Source organism: Rhinatrema bivittatum, chromosome 2 (genome assembly GCF_901001135.1).
Source record: "Rhinatrema bivittatum chromosome 2, aRhiBiv1.1, whole genome shotgun sequence".
NCBI lineage: Eukaryota > Metazoa > Chordata > Amphibia > Gymnophiona > Rhinatrematidae > Rhinatrema > Rhinatrema bivittatum.
This window is the reverse complement of record NC_042616.1, coordinates 586,126,286-586,153,250: the sequence shown is the minus strand read 5'-3', so window position 1 is coordinate 586,153,250 and position 26,965 is coordinate 586,126,286.

The window sequence follows — 26,965 nt, the reverse complement described above, 5'->3', positions numbered from 1 at the left end:
AGATAAGAGCCTGATTGATTTGTAATGAGTAAGTGTCTCTTGCCTATAAATCAAATGATGAGCTGGGGTAGATGGGAGGGAAATTCCCTCTGGCTTGCTTTTTACCTCAAAACTCTTCCTGTTGCCTTTCTAAAATTGCGACAGGTGAGAAAATTGTGACCTTTCTTAGATCTAAAGGCATTTAACATTGTGGTTCAACTGCTAGTGGTTGCTCAGTTGGATTTTTGTTAATAGCCTGTGTGTGGAACTTTTACAATGGCTCACATGCAGGCTATAGATCACCCAAAATATAGTCCCCAAATATACATCTGTAAAGCAATGCTCTGTTTTTTCCCACTGGCTCCTCAAGGCAGCTCAATACAATTTAAGATTTTAGTATTGGTGTTCCAAATAGTGAAAGGCATTGGACCACTTTACCTGTTCAAGAAAATGAGCAGGTATCTAGTCAGGGAGCCTTATTGCAGATACCATCAGTCAGGGTTGTATGGAAAAGCCAGATCAGACTTAGACTCTGTGTTGGCTTGCACCCTGCAGAATAAGCTCCTGTTAGAGGCAAGACAAGAGCTGAATTACATGATCTGAAAAAAGTGAAAACCTGGCTTTTCCTTGTACCCTACTAGGCAGCATTTTCTGTTATTTTGCTTTCTGAAATGGGAGGGGACCTAGGGATTTTATTCTGGGGGGGGGGGGGGGGGGGGGGCTAGTGATGTGCCGGCACTTTGCTATCCAGATATTTAGGATGCTTGAGTTTTGTTGACTGGGGGGGAGTGTTGCAATGCCATTAAGTGGTAATTTAGATTGTATGTGTTATGTTCTAAAATTCTTGTCACCTCATAGCTACCTTACTAATAAAATTCAGCATGAAAAAGGAAAGGTATAGTTCTGACAGACTGGGCACAGTTCTGTAATTTTGTCATTTTATTCTTAAATGATTAGACACAGTAAACCGATGTAGTGTCATGGAAATCCTTTTTTATTATACTGCAAGCTGTTAGATTAAGTCAGGTTCAATGAATGTTAGTTAGCGTAGGGTTTGTTGCCATCCTAAGCTATATAGGAAGTGAGAACAGACTGCGTGTGAAAGTGTTATCAGCAGGCTGAAGGATCGTGAAACTATTGTTCTGTAAGATGAGACTGAATTATTAGACATAAGCAAATAACTTGAGAGAAAATGTCATCTCTATAAATCTTTCAATATTTCCTGTTTTGAGGTCATAACTGTGAATTTTATTTTCTACCCGGTTCCAGAAAAGGAGATAAACCTTTATCACAATATACTAGATAAAGCAAATAAATTACTTAGCAGATAGAATAGGTATGAATTGATTCTAAGCGGGTATGACTGCTGTGGTCAAATCATCATTTTGTATAACTGCACTTGGAATTTACCATAGTTGAATTTGTAGAAAAGTAAAAAAAAAATAAATCATATTTATTGCCAGAAAGGCAAAATATGACTTATATACACAACTTTGTTTGAGAATTTATAACTGCTTAAGACTGAATAACTAGAAACAAATTTCATTTCACAATAGATTCATAAATATTTTGCAAAATTCTCAGATTTTCAAAACCATTCATTGTGGAGTTTATTGGGAAACTGTCAGAAATGCAGAAAATGGTGAAGTAGATCAGTTCTGCTTCAGTTTGCAAAATTTAAAAAAAAGTTGAAAAGGAAACAGGCTTACAAATGTAGGGCCGGATTTAAATAGCTACGCGTGGGCATAGATTTGTGAGCGCATGTTATAAAATCCGGGGTCGGTGCACGCAAGGGGTGCACACTAGTGCACCTTGTACATACCGAGCCTTAGGGGAGCCCCGATGGCTTTCCCCATTCCCTCCGAGGCCGCTCCGAAATCAGAGCGGCCTTGGAGGGAACTTTCCTTCGCCCCCTGCCACCTTCCCCTCCCTTCCCCTATTTAAGCCACCCCCCATCCCTACCTAAATCCCCCCCACCTATATTTTATAAGTTGCGCCTGCCTCCGGGCAGGCGTAGGTTGCACGCACTGGCCAATGGCCGGCCTGTAATCCCAGGCACAGCGGCAAATGGCCGCTGTGCCTGGAGGCTCCGGCCACACCTCACCCCTGCCCCCGCCCTGCCCCTTTTTTCGAGCCCTGGGACATACGCGCATCCCGGGGCTTTAAGCGCGCCGCTGGGCCTTTTGAAAATAGGCTCGGCACGCGTAGGCTTTAAAAATCTGCCCCGTACTGAACAACAATTAATATTACTGCTTTTATCTCTTTCTAAAAAATGTGTACATTTTTTTTAAATAAATCTTTTTTTCAGTTTAAGTTATAACAGAGACACATATTCCTAACAAAGCAATCATATACCTACTTTTGGAGTGGGCCTATGACTGCTTTGTTATGGATAGGTGTGGGAGTAGAGGAACGGCCTAATGGTAGCGAAGTGGGCTGCAAACCAGGGAAGCCTGGATTCAAAACCTGCTATTGCTTCTTGTGACCTTGGGTAAGTCACTTCACCTTCTTTTGCCTCAGATACACACTTAAATTGTGAACCCTCTAGGGATACAGAAAAACTACAGTACTTGAATATAATTCACTTTAAAGTACTGTTTTCATGCATAACATTGCACCCTATTTTCCAATGGCTAAAGTTAAAAACATATATTTAATATAGATATGTATTCATGTTAAAAAAAATGGGTAATCCAAACCAAAACTATCCATTATCAATTTGGTTCAGATTACCCAAAACAAATGCACAGGCCAAACAAAAACTCCCAAAATTGTTTTAGTGTTTTCCATTTCGGCAAATAGTATACACTATTAGCAAATAATGTGGACTACTTGTCAATAAAAAATGGCCCTGCCATCATTTCATTTTTTTCATTTTCATTTAGTAGAATTTCCCACAAAAAGGCCAAAGCAATGTACAATAAAACATACATAAAAATCAAGATATACAAAATTAAATAAAAAATGCATAAAATACATAAATAAAACAATCACAATATTACATTAAATCAACATGAAACCAACACATAGGTCACTGATGGATAAAATCAATACAATCCAGAAATCTGCTGCAAAAGAAACACTTTAAAATCATTTCTGAAAGTCTTACTATTAGGATTTAATCTTAAATCAGCCGGCAAGGAATTCCATAGAGAGGGTGCAGCTACAGAAAAAGCTGATTCTCTAGTAGAAGTTAAACAAGCTAATCATACTGATGGTACATCAAGGAGTCCGCGCTGAGAAGAACATAGCCCAAGACCATGGCCTACTGGGTTGGGCTGATCCGAACTAGCAAAGGCGTCCACAGGACCCTTCAAACCCCTTGCCAAGAGTTCAGGGCCCAGGTCTACCCACCTAGGCTGAGTTACACACTGCCAGAGTCTCACCAGACTCCTTTGAACCCTCCCCTCCCAGAGAAATCAGCTGAGGCTAGGTACCTCCCAAGCCCCCACATTCTTTTTCTATGGAGTTCCTTACCTGACCTGGTTGGATAAAGGGATAAAAGCAAATCACAGAGAACCTGGAAGATGTAATAGGGCAGATTGACAAACTAAAGAGTAGGAAATCGTTTGGACCAGTTGGTATACACCCCAACATTCTAAAAGAACTTGAAATTGAAATTGCAGATGGGTTACCAATAATTTGCAATCTATCATTAAATCTATGGTAGGTAAAGATTGGAGGCCAATATAAAGCTGATTTTAAAAATGGATTTGGGGTGATCTGGAAATATAAAGACGGGTGAGCCTGACTTCAATGCCTGGAAAAATTACAGAAACTATTCTAAAGAACAAAATCACAGAACATATAGAAAAACATGATTTGCTCAAGGGAAGACTTGCCTTACTAAACTAATACATTTTTTGAAGGGCTTAATAAATATGTGAACAATGTGGATATAGTGTATTTGGATTTTCAGAAAGCACTTGACAAAATCCTTCATGAGAGTCTCCTGAGAAAATAAAAACATTCATTAGATAGGAAGCATTGTCCTATTATTATTTCTTTTAATTCTTTATTTATTAGGTTTTGCAAATTTTACAAGAAAACCTTGCATTCAGGAAAATCACAATACCAAGAAGAAATCTTTAAAGAATCAAACAAACAAAGATTGCTTCAAAATCAACATTATGGGGAGAAAAACATAGGAAACATTACTTTAAGAAACCACTATTCTTATTCTTGGTTAATGGTCTATCCCAACTCCCTGTTACAGTTTTGGCTGCAGTGCAACCGCCTCACCACCAGGGGTCCCTCTAGTGCTGGCTTTCCTGACAGGCCCAGTCCATCTCCTCTGTCCACTCTATGCTCTGGGTGTGCCCTTATAACCCTGCCTAACAGTTGCCTCGGTGCTTCGGCATCGAGCTCTCCTGGGCTCCCTGCTCTAGCCTTGCGTGGCCTTCGGGCCTTTCCTTGCCTAGCCTTGCGCGGCCTTCGGGCCTTTCCTTGCCTTGCCCTGCGCGGCCTTCGGGCCTTTCCTTGCCTTGCCCTGCGCGGCCTTCGGGCCTTTTCCTTGCCTTGCCTTGCGTGGCCTACGGGCCTTCTGACCTGCCTTGCTCTGCTTACGGTGTGTGGCCTACGGGCCTTCTGTGTATCTGTGGCCTACGGGCCTTCTGACCTGCCTTGCTCTGCTTACGGTGTGTGGCCTACGGGCCTTCTGTGTGTGTGTGGCTTACGGGCCTTCTGACCTGCCTTGCCCCGCTTACGGTGTGTGGCCTACGGGCCTTCTGTGTGTGTGTGGCCTACGGGCCTTCTGTGTGTGTGTGTGGCCTACGGGCCTTCTGACCTGCCTTGCCCCGCTTACGGTGTGTGGCCTACGGGCCTTCTGTGTGTGTGTGTGGCCTACGGGCCTTCTGACCTGCCTTGCCCCGCTTACGGTGTGTGGCCTACGGGCCTTCTGTGTGTGTGTGTGGCCTACGGGCCTTCTGACCTGTCTTGCCCTGCTTACGGTGTGTGGCCTACGGGCCTTCTGTGTGTGTGTGTGGCCTACGGGCCTTCTGACCTGCCTTGCCCTGCTTACTGTGCCCTGACTCAGCCTGAACCTAGACACTGCTTTCTGCCGCCTGCCCTGACCCAGCCTGAACCTAGACACTGCTTTCTGCCGCCTGCCCTGACCCAGCCTCAACCTAGACACTGCTTTCTGCCGCCTGCCCTGACCCAGCCTGAACCTAGTCACTGTTATCTGCCGCCTGCCCTGACCCAGCCTGAACCTAGACACTGCTTTCTGCCGCCTGCCCTGACCCAGCCTGGACCCAGACCCTGTATTAGCCATTCTTGTCTCTCTCAACCTGGAGCCACCCTTCTGGGTGATGTTCACGACTCCTGACCGGAGCCCAGTCGTAACACTCCCTATGGCTGATAAAACTACTCCTAAATGAAATGTTTATTTTGTAAGAAATGTTCTAATTGAATGGGATCAAATAAAATATAATTGTTACCTTGAAATTTAATTAAGCACTTCCATGGAAATCTAAGTAAAAGGAAGCACCAAGAATCAATACTCTAGGCTTCTTAATAAGAAACATCTTCCTTCGAACTTGTGTCTCTTTAACAACATCTGGAAAAACATTTATCTTAGAACCAAGAAATAGGGTATCTTTCAAATGAAAGAAAAATGTAAGAGTCCATTGTTTATCACATTCACGAGCAAAGGTCACTAAGAATATAGTTCTGTCTTTAATATCTACAGTGGACTCTTCCAAAAATTCAGTAAGATTTATTAATTTCTCCCTCGCATTCAATTCTCTTTCTACAATCCTACCCTGATCAGTTGATTTATCACCTAAGATATAAAAAGCATTAACAATCTCAGGGATGGTCTCTTTAGAAATTTTCAAAAAATCAACACAGAATTTCTTAATCATCTCCAAAGGAGAAAGTAAAGAACAGCGAGGGAAATTAAGAAATCTTAAATTACATCTCTTAGAAAAATTGACCATATTCTCTACCTTCCTGCAAAAAGAATGGTTATTTCTAATCAGGGATACTGTAGTATCACATAATTTATTACAATCAGCAACAACATTTACAATCTTACTTTCTAAATCAGCAATTTTTTGAGATTGTTCATTAATTGAACCAGATAAGACCCCATAAGATTCCAAAATATTATCAATACGTAAAGAAAGAACAGACTCCAAATTAGTGATAGCAGGCCATATTTCAGCAGGTTTAGCCATCTTGCAAGGTGTCACCGGCAAGGAGACTCCTATCTCCTGGGGCCTCATCTCTGAGGGAGAGTTGGAAACATTTGTTACATTAACCAAATCATCCCTAGGTCCCAGAAGTGATGGATTAGGCAACAGCAGAGGGACTGGACCAGAAGGGCTAAGAGAGTGCAAAAGCTCTTCAGAAGGGGAACCAGATAGTCTAAAAGCTCCATGCTCACTTGGACCTATCAATGAACTAGTGAAATTGAAAGTTTCTAAACGGGGTTGGATAGACCAAGGGGTAGATTGAGAGGCAGGAGGGAAACTCCTCAAAGTACCTTTTCTCTTCTTACCCATATCCAGGTGCCAAATGTGGAAATAAAATGAGGAGGCTTAAAAAAAAAAAAAAAAAAAAAGCGTCAGAAGGGGCATGCCGCTGCACGCTGTGCTTTATCGGCATGACCCTGGGCTTGCGGGTGACATCAGCAGCAGGGTTCCTGGATGTTAGGGAGCCAGTAGGGAAGTCTCCAGACACTCTAACCACGATGTTACTTGCACGCTGCACTTTATTGGCGTGACCCTGGGCTTGCGGTGACATCAGCAGCCTCGGCAGCAGGGTTCCCAGATGTTAGGGAGCCGGTAGGGAATTCTCCAGACATTCTCCCCAGCATTGTCCTATTATGAACTGGTTAAAAGATAGGAGACAGAGAGTAGGACATAATGGTCAGTTCTCTCAATAGAGGAAAGCAAGCACTGACATGCTCCAGGGATCTGTACTGGAATTGGTGCTGTTAAATATATTTATAAATGATCTGAAAAAGGTAACAAGTGAGGTGATCAATTTTGCAGATGACACAAATTTATTCCGAGTTGTTAAATCACTAGCAGTTTTAGAATTTGCAGGAGGACCTTGAATGACTGGAAGACTGGGCATCCAAGTAGCAGATGAAATCTAATGCAGACAAGTGCAAAGTGATGCTCATAGAGAAAAGTAATCCAAACTGTAGTTATGTGATATTGGATTCCACATTAGGAGTTAATACCCAGGAAAAGAATCTAGGCATAATTGTGGACAACACTTTGAAATCCTCAACATCAGTGTGAGATGACAGTCAAAAAAGCAAACAAATATTAGGAATTATTAGGAAAGGAATGGAGTATAAAATAGAGAATATCATAATATCTCTGATGAGAACATACCTAGAGTACTGTATGCAATTTTGGACACCACTGCTGAAAAAAAGATATATCTGAATTGGAAAAAGTACAAAGGAGGGCAACCAAAATGATAAAGGGGATGGAAGAGTTCCCCTAGAGGAAAGGATGAAGAGGTTAGGGTCTTTAGCTTGGAGAAGAGACGGCTGAGAGGGGATATGATAGAGATCCATAAAATCATTAGTGGAGTAGAAAGGGTAAATGTGAATCGGTTGTTTATTCTTTCAAAAAATATAAAGACTCAGGTACACTCCATGAAGTTATGAAGTAGCATATTTAAAACAAATCATAGAAAATATTTTTTCACTCAATGCATAATTAAGTTCTGAATTCATTGCCAGAGGATTTGGTAAAGGCAATTAGCACAGATGGGTTTAAAAAAGGTTTGGGCAAGAGGAAAGGTCCATAAGTTGTTATTAACCAGGTAGGCTTGGAGAAAGCCACTACTTATCCCTTAGTTTTAGCAGCATGGAATATATCTACTATTTTGGATCCTGCCAGGTACTTGTAACCTAGATTGGCCACTTTTGGAAACAGGATACTGGGCTTGATGGACCTGCAGTCTGACCCAGCATGGTAATTCGTATGCTCTTATGTTCTTATGAGTGATCTCCAGTCACTCCTGCCCTTACCACAGCCATTTAAAAATGGTACCCAGCTCAGAGACAGTGCCAAAGGATACTTTGTACAACTGTACAAGAAAATGGTGCCAGCTGGCCCTGAGTGCCATTTTGATATCAATTTGTTATCAGTCTCAGAGCTGAGCACCGTTTTCAGATAGTTATGGAAGGGACAGGAGCAACTGCGGATTGCTCATGCCCCTTTTTCCTATAGAAATAGGACAGGACCCCTAGGAAAGAGTAAATAGATGACAGGGAGGCCCCTGACCCTGTCTGATTAGTCTTGTATCAGGTGGGGGGGGGGGGGGGGGGGGGGGGGACGGACAGAATGGCCCTTGGAAGCCCTGCCTGGGCTTGGCCCAGCCTAGCCAGATAGGCCCTGGTCATGGTGGGGGTTCAGAGACACCCATGGAGGTCCCAGTAATGCCCCAGAAAGTGGAGGGGGGGGGGGGGTCTGGAGAGTCCCCATTCTGTTATTTTCTTTTAGGGGTGGAGTTTAATATTTAATTCAGTTTGGCAAACAAACCAAACCAAAAACGAAATGGGAAAAAAAAAAAAGAATCAAAACTTTCAAAACCAAAAATGTATGTTTTTATTTGCTGTAAACCACCTTGGTCTACTTTGTAAGTTTGATATGTGTGGTATATAAATATTAAATGAAAAGAAACACATTTTTTTAGCTGTACATCCCTAATATTTAACCACTTAGTCACTGGAACTTTAAAGTCAATTTGTGCGTGCATCTTTTGCTTGAAAATTGAGTTGGTTTTCTGCATTCTTTAAGTTATTTGCACTACTGAAATTTTACCTCCAACTGATCTCCAAATTTTCATCTCTAAAAGACAATCTCAGCCACAGACTTTTCAGCACCCCCTCAGCTGGCAAGGTTGTATTTGCTGGCAAGAGTCATCATTCAGTAAAAGAGAACGAAAATGGAATTGATTCCATTCCAGTGTTGAGAGCTTTGCCAATATACATATCAGTTATGGAGAAGGCTACAGAAACAGAGTGACTCAGAGTCAGGGATAGAAATGGTGGCAGCAACTCAAACTTCATGTTTTCTTTGGAGGAGGATTTGGCGATTGACTACTCTTTCTATTTTTCTCCTCCAAAGGTAAGTGAAATTCTAAATGAATTTGAAAAACTCTCTTTGCAGCACATTGCTTCTGGTTCACACCCTGCAGGATCTGGCACATCGATTGCTGAGTGCCAAATGATGCATGCATGTGATATAGGTCATATGAAAGTTTAGCTAATTATCTACAAATAGGGGCGGATTTTCAGAGCCCTGCTCGCGTAAATCCGCCCAAAACCGGGCGGATTTACGCGAGCAGGGCCCTGCGCGCCGGTGAGCCTATTTTACATAGGCTCACCGGCGCGCGCAGAACCCTGGGACTCGCGTAAGTCCCGGGGTTTTCGGAGTGGGCGTGTCGGGAGGCGTGTCGGGGGCAGGGCCGGAGCGCGCGGCGTTGCGGGGGCGTGTCGGCAGCGTTTTGGGGGTGGGTACGGGGGCGTGGCTACGGCCCGGGGGCGTGGCCGCGCCCTCCGTACCCGCCCCCAGGTCGCGGCCCGGCGCGCAGGAGGCCCGCTGGCGCGCGGGGATTTACGCCTCCCGGAGGGAGGCGTAAATCCCCCAACAAAGGTAGGATGGGGGTTTAGACAGGGCCGGGCGGGTGGGTTAGGTAGGGGAAGGGAGGGGAAGGTGAGGGGAGGGCAAAGGAAAGTTCCCTTCTAGGCCGCTCCGATTTCGGAGCGGCCTAGGAGGGAACGGGGGTAGGCTGCGCGGCTCGGCGCGCGCAGGCTATACGAAATCGATAGCCTTGCGACTACGCGCGTATCTACTAAAATCCAGCGTACTTTTGTTTGCGCCTGGAGCGCAAACAAAAGTAGGCTGTTCGCGCTCGTCTGAAAATCTACCCCATAGGAGATAAATATATACATGGGTAGTAAAGACTTTGTTTTACAGGTTATGTTGATGAGCAACTTAGCCTTTCTCAGTTTTCATTGCACAAGCTAATTATGACCTAGTATCATCTATGCATTATGGTGTCCATATTCAGTCACAGTCTGGATAGCAAAGTTAGCCAGTTAAACTTATCGGGATAACTTTGGAGGTATATTCAATAGTGCAGTCACAAAGTTGAAAATAATTGGCTAACTTAAAGTTAGGTGGATAAATATATTGGGCTAACTTTAGGGCAACTCTTTGACCTGATCAGACTTAGCTGGATAAGTTATCCAGTGAAATCCTCCCCCAAAACACCTCCACAATGCTCCTAAGTTATTGTAGATGGGGTAAAATATATATAATAAATATTGACCTGCCCGGGTGATTGCTGGGGCCAGGGAAGCCCAGCGGTACTGGCCCAATGGCTTCTGGGGTAGGAGAGGCCAGTGGGAAAATTCTCCCAATGTTTTTCAAAATGTAAATGGACCGCGGGAGAAGAGGCAGCCTCCTGCTACCAGTGGTGCGAGCTGCAAGTAAAAAAAGAATTAAAACAGCAGGGAGCCATGAGAGGTGCTGGCTGCTCCTGGAATTCCCGCCCCCCCCCCCCCCCCCCCCCAATATGCACACACACACACACACACACACACACACACACAGCAGAGAGCTGAGAATTGAAAGTAAAAGCGAAAGTCAGCTGTGAGAGAGGCAGTAGGGACTGCGGGGAGCCTGGGGAGCTCCCAGCAGCTAGAGAGAGTCCCAAACTGCTGCAAGCATTTTTTTTTTTTTTTTTTTTTAAATAAAGAAGTGCGGATGGTGTCAGACTGCAGCGGCAGCACTGGGGACCCTGCTGCTGTGATACTGAAGGGGCAGACAGCATTCGAGCAATAGACAAAGCCCTTACACGATACTAAAGAAGGCCCAGGGGTCCCTGCTGATGTCAGCAAGTGACATCAATGAGAGGCTGCCTAGGGAATGCTTGAAAGAAAATGAAAAGTTTTAAAAGTTAATAAAAACTAAACCATTGATTTAAAAGGTTTCAAAAGGTGATAATTTTGGTGGAGAACATTAGAAGAGGCTCCCACTTTATGTACAGCTCTGGGTGGCAACCTGGCAAACCCAGCACCAATAAATTTAATAAACTTTTTCAATTTAATAAAAATTAATATTTTGGCAATGTTGGTATAGTTTAGGGGTGCTTGGGACCTGACCAAACCTGGAATTTGGGTCAGAAGTTAATTTTAATCGTTATCCCATCCAGGGATCTCTGTGGTTAAAAAATGATTAAAACCTGTCAGAAACTGGGGTTTGGCAGTGATAGTCACTAGGTAATATCATATAGACATCGTTTTTATCCTTGTTCTGGGGAAGAAATGTTTGTCTTAAGTTAAAAATAAAATGATCTCCAAAAGTGCTTAAATTAACTAATATGACTCTAAAAAGACACATGACCTTTATTACATTTATTTGAAGCTAACCTGATAGTTTGGTGTGATTTTGAACTGAATAAGTAGAGGATTTTTTTTATGAGTTTTATTTTACTATTCATTTTAATGTGAAATGTAAAAAGTAGTAAAAACAAGTTCTGTCCAGCTCTCAGAGAGGTAAAAATAAAGAAAACTCCTTACCATCCCATAAACAATGTTGTGGCAATGCCATAGTAACGCCAGACTAGGGATGTGAATCGTTTTTTGACGATTTAAAATATCGTCCGATATATTTTAAATCGTCAAAAATCGTTAGGGCCACGATACAATACCAATTCCCCCGATTTATCATCAAAAAATCGTAAATCGGGGGAAGGGGGAAGGGGGAGGGCAGGAAAACCGGCACACTAAAACCCCCTAAAACCCACCCCCGACCCTTTAAATTAAATCCCCCACCCTCCCGAACCCCCCCCCCAATGCCTTAAATTACCTGGGGGTCCAGCGGCGGTCCGGAACGGCAGCGGTCCGGAATGGCCTCCTGCAATTGAATCGTGTTGTCTTCAGCCGGCGCCATTTTTCAAAATGGCGGCGCAAAATGGCGGCGGCCATAGACCAACACGATTTGACTGCAGGAGGTCGTTCCGGACCCCCGCTGGACTTTTGGCAAGTCTTGTGGGGGTCAGGAGGCCCCCCCAAGCTGGCTAAAAGTCCCTGGGGGTCCAGCGGGGGTCCGGAAAACGATCTCCTGCCGCGAATCGTTTTCCGTACGGAAAATGGCGCCGGCAGGAGATCGACTGCAGGAGGTCATTCAGCGGGGGTTCCGGACCGCTGCTGAACAACCTCCTGCAGTCGATCTCCTGCCGGTGCCATTTTCCATACGGAAAACGATTCACGGCAGGAGATCGTTTTCCGGACCCCCGCTGGACCCCCAGGGACTTTTGGCCAGCTTGGGGGGGCCTCCTGACCCCCACAAGACTTGCCAAAAGTCCAGTGGGGGTCCAGAACGACCTCCTGCAGTCGAATCGTGTTGGTCTATGGCCGCCGCCATTTTGCGCCGCCATTTTGAAAAATGGCGCCGGCTGAAGACAACACGATTCAATTGCAGGAGGCCGTTCCGGACCGCTGCCGTTCCGGACCGCCGCTGGACCCCCAGGTAATTTAAGGCATTTGGGGGGGGGGGGGGTTCGGGAGGGTGGGGGATTTAATTTAAAGGGTCGGGGGTGGGTTTTAGGGGGTTTTAGTGTGCCGGCTCACGATTTTCACGATACTTTAAACACCCAAACGGCAACAATACGATTCCCTCCCCCTCCCAGCCGAAATCGATCGTTAAGACGATCGAGGACACGATTCACATCTCTACGCCAGACTACCTCAGTGTCTTTGCAAAGCAGCTGCTTGATCAAGTCTATGTAACAACATCAAATTGAAGCAAAGCACAGAAAGATTTGAAAAGTAATTTACCTTAAAAGAATGTTTTAAATGTACTAAAAATTATTTTGCAAGCTGATTTCCTTGGTCAAAGAGTTTTTAAATGGTTTTTAGGTGGATAAGAATGTTTACTGAAGTATGTGAGAACTATTTCCTGAAAAGACCTCAGAGGATTAAGAATGTATACAGAAGATTTTCAGAAGGAATGTTGAAAAATTGCAGCAGAGGTGAGCTGGAGATTGCACAGAGTAGCTGTGCCAGAGACTGAGAGGGAGAGACCAGGTTGCAGATTCCTGTCACAAAGCCCTAGACTGAGTGGGAAAACAACCTAGGAAACACTAGTTTTGTTTGTGTGAAAGTGTTGCTTATTGTAATTCTAATCCTTTCTGAGGTAAGGAATTAGTTTAAAAAATGGATAATTTTATATAGCTGGTGCACAGTATTTTGCCAGTTTTGATAGATAAGTGGATGTGAGAAAGTGGATGACTGATGGTCTGATTGAGTGGATTTAAATGACATTCATACCTCACAGAAAAATATTTCATAAAGTCTCACAGACTTCAGATTGCATACACTACACCTATAGATAAAGGTGAGGCAGTGTTGATCACAAGGCCTGTAGATAAAAGTATCTCTGTGTTATTTCCTTAGAGAAAAATACAATCTTTGAAATATTTGGAATATAGAAATTCCATAATTTGTACCTGTCTTTACTGGCAAATAAGTGTGGAATGTGAGAGAGTGATTGATTAAATATGTTTCCCATTTTGTGAATTCTCTCAAAGCCAGCCAGGGTTGAAGTAATTCTCTTTTGATTTCTATTAGTAAGAACTCCAGTCTCAATTAGTTGACACACGCTGGCAACATTATAAACTGCAGAAGATTTTCAGTGTGAGGCAGTCAGTATTTACTATTGATTTGGTCTGAGATTGTGTAGTAAGTGAATCACTGTATCCTGAGACTTTGTGGTCAGGAGTGGTAGTCCAGTTGCAGACTGCTCCATCAAGCACCTCAAGCTATTCTTCAGTCACAAGCCACCAAAACTTCAGATTGTTCCTGGGTCAGCACTCTCCAGCTTTCACAAGATGAGCTCTCAAAAATTATTATCCAGAAATAAATTAAAAATAAGTGCACACCAACGAACTATGACACAATTTTGGTAAACTGCATTAGTGCAAAAACACATATGGATAGGCAAGAAGTTATATTTAATCCTTGAATTAAACCAGGTTACAAGTGTCCCTTGTACAGGAACCAGTTTCTATTCAGATACTGTTGAAGAATAAGAGAGAGCGCCACATATGCAAATCGGTTTTGTGCATCAGAAGCAAAATATTCTCATTGAAAATATTGACACTATTGAGATTTTACATTTTTTTAAATACACATCCCTATCTTGCTTAGGAACATAGGTGCATACTAGCAGAAATATTATGACACATGCTATAGGCAAGGCTTTATCTGAGATCTGAACAACTCACAGAGAAGAATCATTTGACTATGTAACCACAATTCAAGATTATGATCAGAACATAAAATATCTGCAATCTGTAAAAGAAAATGTCAGAGGCCTGTTTCCTAGGCAAAATTAACTGAATTATGAAATACGGTATATTGCGCAGGTAGAAAAATCTGCTAGGTTTAACTGATACAAGGAAAATGCTTTAGGCTACAAGAAGAGCATGAGGTTATACCTGTGCACTAACAGCGGTTATTACAAACAGTGCTCAAGAGATCCATTTGATATTGTGTTGCAATAGACATTTGACAAGATTACACCATGGTTCAGTAATAGCACTAACACAGTACAATGCAGGAGGTTAGCCCCTATTACTAAAGTGCATTAAAACTTCAAGCTAACATGTTTTTAATGTAAATTTAAAAACAATGTGGTTTTGGATAAACTCATGTGATTTCACAAAACAGTGAGTGTGTATAATGGGATAGATCTTTAAAAAATACTCTGGACAAGTGGACAAGTGCAAGGTGTTGCATATAGGGAAAAATAACCCTTGCTGTAGTTACGTGATGTTAGGTTCCATATTAGGAGCTACCACCCAGGAAAGAGATCTAGGCGTCATAGTGGATAACACATTGAAATCATCAGTTCAATGTGCTGCAGCAGTCAAAAAAGCAAACAGAATGTTAGGAATTATTAGGAAGAGAATAGTGAATAAAACGGAAAATGTCATAATGCCTCTGTATCGCTCCATGGTGAGACCGCACCTTGAATACTGTGTACAATTCTGGTCGCCGCATCTCAAAAAAGATATAGTGATGGAGAAGGTACAGAGAAGGGCTACCAAAATGATAAAGGGGATGGAACAGTTCCCCAATGAGGAAAGGCTAAAAAGATTAGGACTGTTCAGCTTGGAGAAGAGATGGCTGAGGGGGATATGATAGAGGTGTTTAAAATCATGAGAGGTCTATAACGGGTAAATGTGAATTTGCTATTTACTCTTTCATATAATAGAAGGACTAGGGGGTACTCCATGAAGTTAGCATATAGCACAATTAAAACTAATTGGAGAACGTTCTTTTTCACTCAATGCACAAGTAAACTCTGGAATTTGTTGCCAGGGAATGTGGTTAGTAGCTGGGTGTAAAAAAGGTTTGGATAAGTTCTTGGAGGAGAAGTCCATTACCTGCTATTAATCAAGTTGACTTAGAAAATAGCCACTGCTATTACTAGCATCAGTAGCCTGAGATAGACTTAGGGGTAGATTTTCAGAGGGTTATGCGCGTAACCCCTGAAAACCTACCCCAAACCCTCCTTGCCCGCACCGAGCCTATCTTGCATAGGCTTCCGGCGCGCGCAAGGCCCTGGGATGTGCATAAGTCCTGGGGCTTTCCGGGGGGGGAGGGTGTCAGGGGCGTGTCGCGACCAGCACGTCATCGGGGGCATGTCGGGGGGGGGGGCATGATACGGCCGGCGCATCATCCGGGGGCGTTCCGGGGGGCGTGGCCGTGGCCTCCAGACCAGCCCCCGGACCGGAACATGGCGCGGGGCAGCCGGCCCGGCGCGCGCAAAGTTACGCCTGCCTCGAGCAGGCATAACTTGTTCTACAAAGGTAGGGTGGGTGTAGATAGGGCCAGGGGGGTGGGTTAAGTAGGGGAAGGGAGGGGAAGGTGGGGGGAGGCCGAAGGAAAGTTCCCTCCGAGGCGGCTTCGATTTCGGAGTGGCCTCGGATGGAACGGAGGCAGGCTGCTCAGCTCGTGCGCATGCTGCTGATTTTGGCAGCCTTGCTCGCGCCGACCCCGGATTTTAATGGATACGTGCGGCTACGCACGTATCTATTGAAATCCCGCGTACTCTTGTTCGCGCCTGGTGCGCGAACAATAGTACGCGTGTGTGCAAATTTATAAAATCTACCCCTTAGTTTTTGGGTGCTTGCCAGTTACCTGTAGCCTGGATTGGTCACTATTAAAAACAGGATGCTGGGCTTGATGAACCCTTGGTCTGACCCAGTATGGTATGTACTTATGATCGTTTCATATGCCAATCTCCCAGTAATATGCCTATAAAAGGGGCGAAGAAAGCTAAAGAAAAAGCTGGAGTGGGAGAAGGTAAGATGGCCGCTGCTATGGGAAGTCAGATCCTGCCTGTATTCTCCAGTGAAATGATAGCAGAACTGCAACTGACTGAGGCTGTAGTAGCTTAAAGGCCTTAAAAAGCCCTCTTTCAACAATCTCAGAAGAAATTGCTGAGGTAAAGTCTGCTATTTCAGGTTTTAGTGCGTGAATGGAAGGAGTTGAGGGGAGAATTTCCGATGTTGAAGATGAGGTAGTGGCATAGGAAGGCCAGCTTTATAAACTGAAAAAATGGGCAAAGATGCAGGAGGAAAAAATGGAGAACTTAGAATATCGCTCCAGAAGAAATAATATTTGCATAATCAGACTCCCAGAACAGATCTCAGAGTCCCCTTTGCCTATTACTTTAGAAAAAAGGATCCCTGAAGGTTTAATGCTGCCCAACTTGTGTATATCTGATTGTTCCTTGAATTTTGAGCTTCTGGCTGGCAGCGTGATTGCCTGCTATTTGGCAAATGGTTCAACAGCTGATTGATTGGTGAGAAACTTAGACACATACACAGACATACATATAAATATATGATATAGCCCAACTTTGGTGGGTGGGGCCTAACAAATGTATGGATGGGGGGCAGGGCCGAGGCTCAAAATGTTTGCTCACCCCTGGAATAGATTAAGAGAGAGATAGGAGGTCAGTACTGAAATGGTTTGAATTAGTTCTTAAAGAAGGAAACAATCGGTCCAGCTGGCACAAGATAGATCATCTTGAGTGTAATTGCAATCTGGTGTTCCTCAGGGATCAGCCCTTTTCCTGGTGCTTTTTAATATTTATCTACCACCAATAGGGGCTTACATAAGAAGCCTGGGAATATTTAGCAGGAAAGTTGTGGCCATGTCTGAGATTATTTCATACCTAGCTGAAAGAGCTAATTAAAAATGATGGGCTGAAAAGGCTGTTTCTACCATATAATCTTTGTATTAAGGTCCTCACATTCATACATGTTCTCAGGGACAAAGAGGCTGTCTGCATGTGAGATCAGTCACCAGTGCATTATGTTGGCCTTTAGTGCCCAATAGCAACTGTCAGTGAATGTTCTTGACTGTCAACCTGGCTGAGCTTAGTGCACAATCTCGTCTTGACGACCTATGACAAAGGCACTGAGATGCTAAATCTTTAAACTTAAACTTATCCCTCATCCACTACCATTTTCCCATTTTTGCTGGGGCATAGTGAAAACACCCCAATGACCCAAAATCCATCATTAACTGTCCTTCACAGCCTTCATTTTCAATGTGAAAGGGTGATGAGGAGGATACAAACACAAAGTAATTATATTAAATAGGATAAATGAAGGTTTTATGATTGTGACTGGATGTATGTGCTTGAGAATGAGCCTAGCTGGAATGGATATTTAAAGTTAATACTAAGAACTGTTTGCTTGACATTATGGTTAGGAAATGGGAATTTTATTTTTTTGCCTTAGTGGAAGATTAGAGAGGTCTACTGAGCAATGCATATTCCTTGATAAAGGTTGTTTGGGGACATATCATTGTGTCAACATGTTTCTCGCTCTCTATGTAAATTGCTATGTTTGTGGGTTGTTCACTCTGTGATTCAGCCTTCAGCTCCACCCCCCCCCCCCCCCGAACTGCCCCTTTCTCTGGGTCTGTCACTTCGGGGGTTACGCACGTGGTCAGGCCCCTTTGAAAATGCCCAGCTATGCGCGTAACCCCCATTTTTACACATGCAGGGGATTTAAAATGTGGCTGTAAGTTACTTAAATGGCCAGCGCTGATTAAATATCAGGCCCTATATTTCTTAAAATCTGACAAAGGCAATTCTAACATCTTTATATGGGAGCAATTCTTGTTTGTTTCACCTCTTCCTTTCCTGCCCTGACAAATTGTGTCATAGCTTTATTAATTATTTGAAGAGCTTTTAAATGAGGACTAAAGGCAATATCTGCATTACCTATAATAATTTGGGCAAAACCACCATTTTAATAAAATTAATTCTATAGTTAGTGACAGTTTTAAAACCTCAAGATGTTGAATCCCCACACTTGTGTTGCTGGTTATCCACAGCACAATTAAAATCATACGCAATTCAGAAAATACAATTTAGGATTATTATGTATTAGAAGAGTATTAATTCCATAGTATTAGTTTGTTTCCACATTAGCCGCTGTGCCAGGGAAGCGCGCGCCGGCAAGTTGCTTCTGCTCCAATGGATCAGTAAGCAATAAAATTTAAAAAAAGTAAAGGTAGGCAAAAGGGTTTAGGGGGTGGGGAGGAGAGTGGAAGGGGAAGGAAGGTTAGATAGGCAGGTGGGGAATTTCCCTCCCAGTCCACTCCTCAACTAGAGCGGACTGGGAGGGAACTGTGGAAGACCAGGATTTGTCGCTGCGTGGAAATTGAGTTAGTCTACTCCTCCTTGCGTGTGCCACCTGCATATACACGCACAGATTATAAAATCTGGTGCGCATGTGGGCGCAGTGCATGGAATTTCTAATATGCACGTGCCGGCGCGCGCATGTTAGAAAATCGGCGCGCATGGACGTGCGTGCGCACATTTGAAAATCTGCCCCTTAGCCGATATGACTTATCTGGCTAAGTTACAAAGGATATTCAGCGGCATGGCTGAATATCTGCGGTCAAGGCACTACTTGGCTGGATAAGTTCAATTTGGCTAAGATCAGCTCTATGGCTGATCTAAGTTATCTGATTAATTTAGCTGGATAAGAATGAATATCGCTATTTATCTGGTAAAGTTAACCCAGATCCTCCCACTGTCCGCCCACAAATTGGCCTGCTAAAAGATAACCAGATGTCTTAATTATCCAGCTATCCAACACTAAACACGCTTTCAATATTGGACCCATAATGTAGCATAGGCCTAACATTCAGATATACTTAATTGGGTAAATTCAAACTTATCTGGCTAAGAGGAGGCATTTGAATATTTGCAAGCATTAAGTGGCATCTACTTAGCTGAATATTTATATGCCAACAAAGTGGGCAGGATGCAGCATTCTGGGATGTAGATAATTATCTGGCTAACTTAGGGGGTCATTTATCAAAATGTGTTAGGGCCCTAACACATGTAATAAATACCGCATCGCGAAATGAGTATACAAATTTGAAAATTTTATTCAAGTGGCAGGAGTAAATGGAAATGAAGGCTGGTTAACATTGCATGCGATAACATAATGCACACGATTGTGGGATTTAATGCTTGAAATAACTACACAGTTTTCCTCAGCGCTATGCCTGTGGTAGCTGGGCATTACGGCCAAAACAGGATTTAGCGCAAATCCATTTTGGGAGAGAGTGAAAGAAAGAGAGGGAGAGAGACTCTGTGGAGGCCTTCTGATTTTTGAACTTTTTATACCATTGTAAGAGGGGGCAGTTTTACATGCACAGATAAACATCAAACAGCACAGTTACCTTCAGTGAAGATATAATGTGATTTGGAGGGATGAAAAGGGAAAGAAGAGTAGGTTGTACCATGTTCTTTCTACCTAGCTTGATGCATAGTGCTCATAGGTATTTATACACAAATTTCAAATTAAAATCCCAGAACGTCCATGGCCCACCCACATCTCTTTTTGAAAGCTTTTCTTTTGTGCGAGCAGCAGGAGATGCGTGCGTATCTGGGCGGCTTTTAAAATCATCTCAGCACTTGCAGGGCTAACATATTCGCATATCCCCTGATTGATGCATGCGTTGGGCTTTTAAAATTCACCTTAAAATTACCATAAGTTGAATGAGCCCCCTAAAATAAATATTTCTCTTATATTAATAATCTCTAATCTACTTAAATATCCCTTGCTGAAAAAATGGCACAGTTTATATTCCTCAATTGCTCTTAAATGAGTCCTTCATTATAATCATTGGTCCGGTCATTTGAATGTCATCACAGTAATTATTTTTTAATTTCCTTATTTGATTTAAAATCCTTCTTTCTCGATCAAAGCTCTCATAAGCTGCTAGTACTATATTGGAGATAAGTGATAGCAGCTTATGGGTGCTTTGATCGACAAAGAAGAATATGTTCAGAAAGGCATATTTAAGTAGTTTATATTATTAATATAAGAGAAATGTATAATTTTGGTTAGATCATTCAGCTAAAGATATTACCATGTACATGCATGTACATAAGGTAAGACAGATGTACATTTAAGTTTATTTGAGGTGTGATAAATAGTGAAGTTTATTTTCTTTCATGCACTATTTAGTACACTCTTAATAAATCCTAAAATTTAATCCCTGCCTTAGGCCAGGTATTAACTTTTTAGCCCACGTGCTTTTTCAAGGGCTCAGATAACAGGATGCATTGTGAATTACAAATGGAGGAGATGTGTCTTCTACAACAAGAAGAGATATAGATGTGGATTAGAGGATAAGGGAGAGATGGAGGAGAGAATAAAAGATCAAGAGAGAAGGAAGAGAGAGAGAGGAGAGACACCAGCACATAATTGATCATTTCCATTTATTTATTTATTTAAACAACATTTATTTAAACAACCAAAATGTATTTTTAAACAAAAGTTAACAACTTACTACTACTATTACTACTGCTTAATATTTCTATAGCACTAATTGATGTACAGAGCATTGTACAAACAACACACAAGAGATATTCTCTGCTCATTAGAGTTTACAATCTGCTCAAGACAAACATATAGGACAACAGACAATTGTTAAACTAACGGCTGGATTTTAAAAGGGTTACGTGCATAAGTTATGCGCGTAATCCTTTTAAAACCCCCCTGCGCACGCCGAGCCTATTTTGCATAGGCTCGGCGTGCCCGGGGGCATGGTCGAGGCCTCCGGACCAGCCCCCGGGTCGAGTGTCACGCGCAGAGTTACGCCAGCCTCCGGCCAGCGTAACTTTGCCAACAAAGGTAGGGGGAAAGGTTAGATAGTGCTGGGGGGTGTTAGGTAGGGGAAGGGAGGGGAAGGTGCGGGAGGGTAGAAGGAAAGTTCCCTCCAAGGCCACTCCGATTTCGGAGCGGCCTCTGAGGGAACGGGCAGCGCGCGCAAGGCTTGGCGCGTGCAAGTTGCACAAATGTGCACCCCCTTGCGTGCGCCGACCCCGGATTTTATAATATACACTCAGCTACGCGCGTATCTTATAAAATCCGGCGTACTTTTGTTCACGCCTGGTGTGCGAACAAAAGTACACGCGCGCATAGATTTAGAAAATCTACCCCTAAGTTAATAAGCTGAAGACAAACCAACAGGCTTAAGATTTAAAAGCAGCCTCAAAAAGTTGGGTTTTTAGATGGGATTTAAACAAGGTGAGAAAAGGAGTAGGATGCACCAGCTCTGGAAGCCTTTTCCAAGCATATGGTGCAGCCAGTTCGAAAGCACAGAGTCAGAAATTGGCTGTATAGAAGTGCATAGATAGGCAGGCCTAGTGGAAGCATTAGATGAGGCAGGCCTGAAGCACTGGAAGTGGGTGGGGAAGCAGAGTAGCTAGTAAGGATGGCAGTTTTGAAAGGACGGATGAGATGAGAAGTGGTGCGGGTGAGGCACGGAGCTGGAGGGCATTTTTCATTTGTTATGATTTCAGCTGCTACGCAGCCTTACAGTACCCTATGATGCCTTCCTACCAGCAGAGGCCTCAGTGAGCCCCACTCAGAATTGTCCTCATCATTTCATCCCTGGTCTCATGACTCAGCCTGTCTTGCAGCTTCACCTTCCCCAGAGGACCTCAACGAATATACTTTCCAGGCTGGCCAAGCTTCTCCTCTCTGTTCTCGCCATGCCCTGGTCTCTGTCGTATGTAATCCAGCCCTGCCAAAGCCACCTTGTCTGTTCATAGACTCATCCTTGGCTCTTCATCCTGGTGTCTATCTTTCTCGCCACTTTTCCTCAAACCTTGCCTTGTGATCTTCCACTGTGGACACCCTTCCACTGGCATTGTAGATAGGAGTGACTTGTCTGATGAGCAGAGTGCACGAGGAGGAGTGTAGAGGGAGATTAGAGAGAAGACAACTGTTTTACAAAATAGTAGATGACTATTTACTAAATTGTGTTAAAGCATGCAGTTTTGACACTTTAGTTATCTGGGCATTCACTGACTAAACCAAGGTAAATGAATAGTTTAATGCTGTTCTTACATCTGGGAATACATGGCCATTTCCTATGGTGGTAATGTCTCCATATTACTGCAGATATTACCATCACAGGAACATGAAATTGCAGGCCCCCTTCTGATAATTGTTTAAGGTGTCTGAAATCTTTAATGATTTCATTCAGTAAACCTTCCCCATACCCAAAAGACCAAATTGTGAAAGGCCACCATCTTTGGCCCTGCCCAAAAGTATTACATTGTAAGCCCTGCCCCCTAGTGTCAACCCCATCCTCCTATGTAAACAAAAAGACAACATCCCTGGTGCCCCCCCCCCATCTCTTCTCACCTCCCCCCCACAAATTCCCCCTTTACATTTCAAGACCGTTGGCCAAAAAGGGGCAGAGCTTTCCCAGATTTTCTTGCCATGTCAGCACCATCATACAAAATAGTGCCGCTGACCTGAGGCTTCCTTTTGTCCTGCACATAAGGTTGGAAGCAATGGGAAAAAAAGCTCGCTAAAAAACACACACATAAACATCAGAAAATGAACTCGTATGTTTCATGATGAACTGCAGCAATAAAAGAAAAGTATCAAACAACAACAATAAACTATTTCTAGGTATCCATCCATTCATGCACGGGTGGATTTTAAAAGCCTTGCTCACGTAAATCCGCCCGGATTTACGCGAGCAGGGCCTTGCGCGCTGGCGCGCCTATTTTCCATAGGCCGCCGGTGCGCGCAGAGCCCCGGGACGCACATAGGTCCCGGGGTTTTGGAAGGGGGCGGGTCGGGGGGGCGGGACCCGATGACACTGCGTTTCGGGGGCGGGGCGCGGTGTTTCGGGGGCGGGACCGGGGGCGTGGCACCGGCCCAGGGGCGTGACCCAGGCCTCCGGACCAGCCCCCGGGTCAGAGGACAGCGGGCCAGCAGTCCGCTGGCGTGCGTAGATTTACGTCTGCTTCTCACAGGCGTAAATCTACGGACAAAGGTAAGGGGGGGGTTTAGATAGGGCTGGGGGGGTGGGTTAGGTAGAGGAAGGGAGGGGAAGGTGAGGGGAGGGTGAAAGAGAGTTCCCTCCGAGGCCGCTCCGATTTCGGAGCGGCCTCGGAGGGAATGGAGGCAGGCTGCGCGGCTCGGCGCGCGCCGGCTGCCCAAAATCGGCAGCCTTGCACGCGCCGATCCAGGATTTTAGAGGATACGCGCGGCTATGCGCGTATCTTATAAAATCCAGCATCCTTTTGTTTGCGCCTGCTGCACAAACAAAAGTACGCGATCGCGCTGTTTTTAAAAATCTACCCCTCTACTTTCTCCTTAATTGTTTAAGCTATCCTGCCTAGAAATGTGAAACAGTGACTGCTCAGTTTGCAAAGGACATTTTTCTCTTACTCAGAAGAATCAGCCCTCTGCCTCTCCAGTATTAAATGTGCTGACAGCTCATGACATCATTTTACATAGCAACCCAGTGCAAGAAAGGTAGGGACAGGGGCAGCCTTAACTGTCCATACGTTGGTATCTTGAATAGGGTTACTGCCAGAAGAAAAGAAAATCATATGAGAACTTAGCAAAGCAGCAAAATCAGATACACACAAACTCCACTTTAAATGCTTTGTAGCTATGCAAGGAAAATACTCACACAACAGTACTTCAGATTTCTACCAGTCCTTGCCTCCTCCAATTCAATTTCAACGGTGTCACTCGAGGCAAGTGTGAAATTATTCAACACTTTAATCAGCAGTGGGAATTCTTTTCCAAGAAACATATGCCAATACTATATCATACGCTGAGCCTAGCATACAGGTTAACGAGTGCTTGGACGCATGTTTTGGACGTGCGTCCATAACCCCGATGCAATAAGGGGATCAGTGTGGCCAAAACACGCATCCAAATTTGCTCATAGCTAATAGTGCTCATCATGTGTAAATTCCATGTAGATGAGGCTATTAGTTATTACCCGGCAATGCAAAAAACCCCTGTGCGCCCGAAGCGCAATTTTTAACCTGACAAATTTTATGCCTGCCCAGAGCAATACTTAGTATTGTTGCTATATTAAATGGATGTACATTGTGCACTCCAAAATTGCAATACTAAGTTCTTAGTATTGCAATACTAAATAGGAAGAACCACAGAAAGCAACACCATGCAAAAAATAAACAATTTCGGAGCGTACAATAAACAACCACAATATACATGCTCAGGGCCATGTATATTGTGCATGCATATTATGCCAGTAAATTAGCTGCTGTAGGATAAAATGGATGCTCATAAATTGAGCATCCATTTTGGTAACCTGCACATATACAGGGCACTTAATATTAATTTATTCAATGCTTTACTTACTGCCAATTGGTCCATTCACTGTCACATGTCAGTGAAAGGACCAATTCCCTTTCAGAAGGCTGTCCTGAAAGGGGATTGGTCCTTTCACTGACACTTGTCAGTGAAAAGGACCAATTGGGAACAGCCCTGCTGGGGGATGGGGAGGAGGCTCTGGCCAGGCTGTTGTGGACTCACAGCCACCTCTCCTGGATGCCTGATGCAGAGCACTGTGGACGCACAAATTATCCATTGTGTATCTCTTTTAGTGTAGCAGCTCATTTACATATTGCATTGTGTGCCCAGGAGAGGTGTATGTGTGCACATTCCAAAAACGTGCATCCACTTTGGATGCACATTTTTTATGCGCATGTTATTGCATTGGACTGTTTCTGAATTAGTGATAAGAACTTGCATATTTCAGGTTTCACTCCAGTTGGTGCTCTTTACCATCCAACATTTGGAATGCCACTTTGGCCAAAATTTGTGTCACATTGAAAATAGTGGCCACTTCGCTGTGTTGCAATCAACTTCTGGACCGCTGTGCTCGGTGACTCCATCATTATAGTTAACATCTACAAGATGACAAATGTCCCTTTCACCAGCATCCTAAGCTGTAAACAAAATTAAATAAATTATATGTAACTCTATCCCCAGGTGCAGACTATACTCTAATGGGGCCACAAAATAATTTGTAAGTTCTTTGAGACAAGAACTCAGGCTAGCTCTCCAACCTCCCTTTCTTCCCAGGTTATAGGCTCTTTCAACTGGGGGATGAAAGGAGTCCTCTCGGTTCCCAGTGCAGGGTGACTAACTTTCCCTCTGGAATTCCCTAGCTTAGGGAAATTCTGAAACTCCGCATGCTGTGTGCCAAAGATTCAAAGGAGCCACTGTGTTAGTGTCTAAATAAATCTTTACTGTTGCAAATAGCTGAAAAATGGCACAATACTGGTCCACAGCATCATAAATATGTTCATTACAGGTTTTTCCTCAATCCGTGCAGGACTATCTGGTGCCAGAGCCAGGGAAATGTCTGCCCTTCAGGGCTTAGAAAAACAGAGTCCCCAGGTGGGCAGGATGATCTTCAGATGGGCAGAACACCCCTTTCCAGATGGCCAGAATACTAAGCTGCTGCACAGTGTTAAACTTCTCTACTACTCTTGCTAGTAGAGTGATTCTAAATATCCAGAACATATTGGTATCCCAAGAATTGGCCGGGTTATACCCCCTTCCCAGTTATTTATAAAATCTGACCAAGTAGCAGGGACTTGGACAGATTTTCACAAGTGTGCAAAATTAAACAACCTTTAATGCATTGCAATCACCTTAATACAAATACACACACATTTTGTTTTTCAAAAACCCCTTGTATTCCCCAAACAGGAGACATGAACCAGATCAGGAGAGCAAAGAAGTAGTTTCCTGTTTAGCTTCACATATTCCTTTATGTGAATTGGCACATAAGGGTAGTATAGGCAGAAATCAAATAGTACCTTCTGGCAGGCTGGTCTTTCCACTTGGGAGGCTCTGAGCAGCTTCCTAGCATCAGGGCAGGCACTAGGGATTACCCATGATTGGTCTTCGTCATCCGCCTTCTTAGCCTGGTCGAACAGTTTGTTAAGCGTTCACAAGCTATGGTATGAGAAAGCCACAGATGCTTCACTGGGTGCTGGTGACCTGATTTTCACAAGTGATTCAGGCCATCCAGATCCCAGGTTACTGCATCCAGCCAGCGAGGTCTCCACTGAAGAAACCCCGAACTGGAGATCACTTGGTACCCCTACTTTGCTTGGATGCAGTATTCTGTGTAAGTTTTTGGCTCTTTGGCGTACAGATTGACATCAGATGGCAGAATGTGAAATCTTTTTCGGGCCATTCTTACGCTCGTGGCCATGTTCCACTTGGCCAACTCCTTGGCCCCTCCGATCTTTCCTGTTGGTGTTCCTCCTGATGAGAGGAAGCAGGTTGATCCTGTATCCGATGAATGGCCTCTTCCTCTCATGGTTTTTCTCGGCTGCATTGCTGGAATGCTTTGCCCATCCCTCGGGGCCTTGCTTAGGTAAGCAGTCTCCTGAGGGGAGCCTCCCTCTTTCAGAAGTCTGATCTACCTTAGACTCGATCAGTGAAGGAGCCTCAGCCAGCAGCCTCCCCAACAGTGCATAGGCACTTTCTCCTAGCTTGCCCCTTCCTTCCTGTAGCTTGCCTTCACTTCTCCACAACTCTCTCACAACTCTAGTGCTTTAATTGACTGCAGGCTACACAGTCTGCTGCTTTT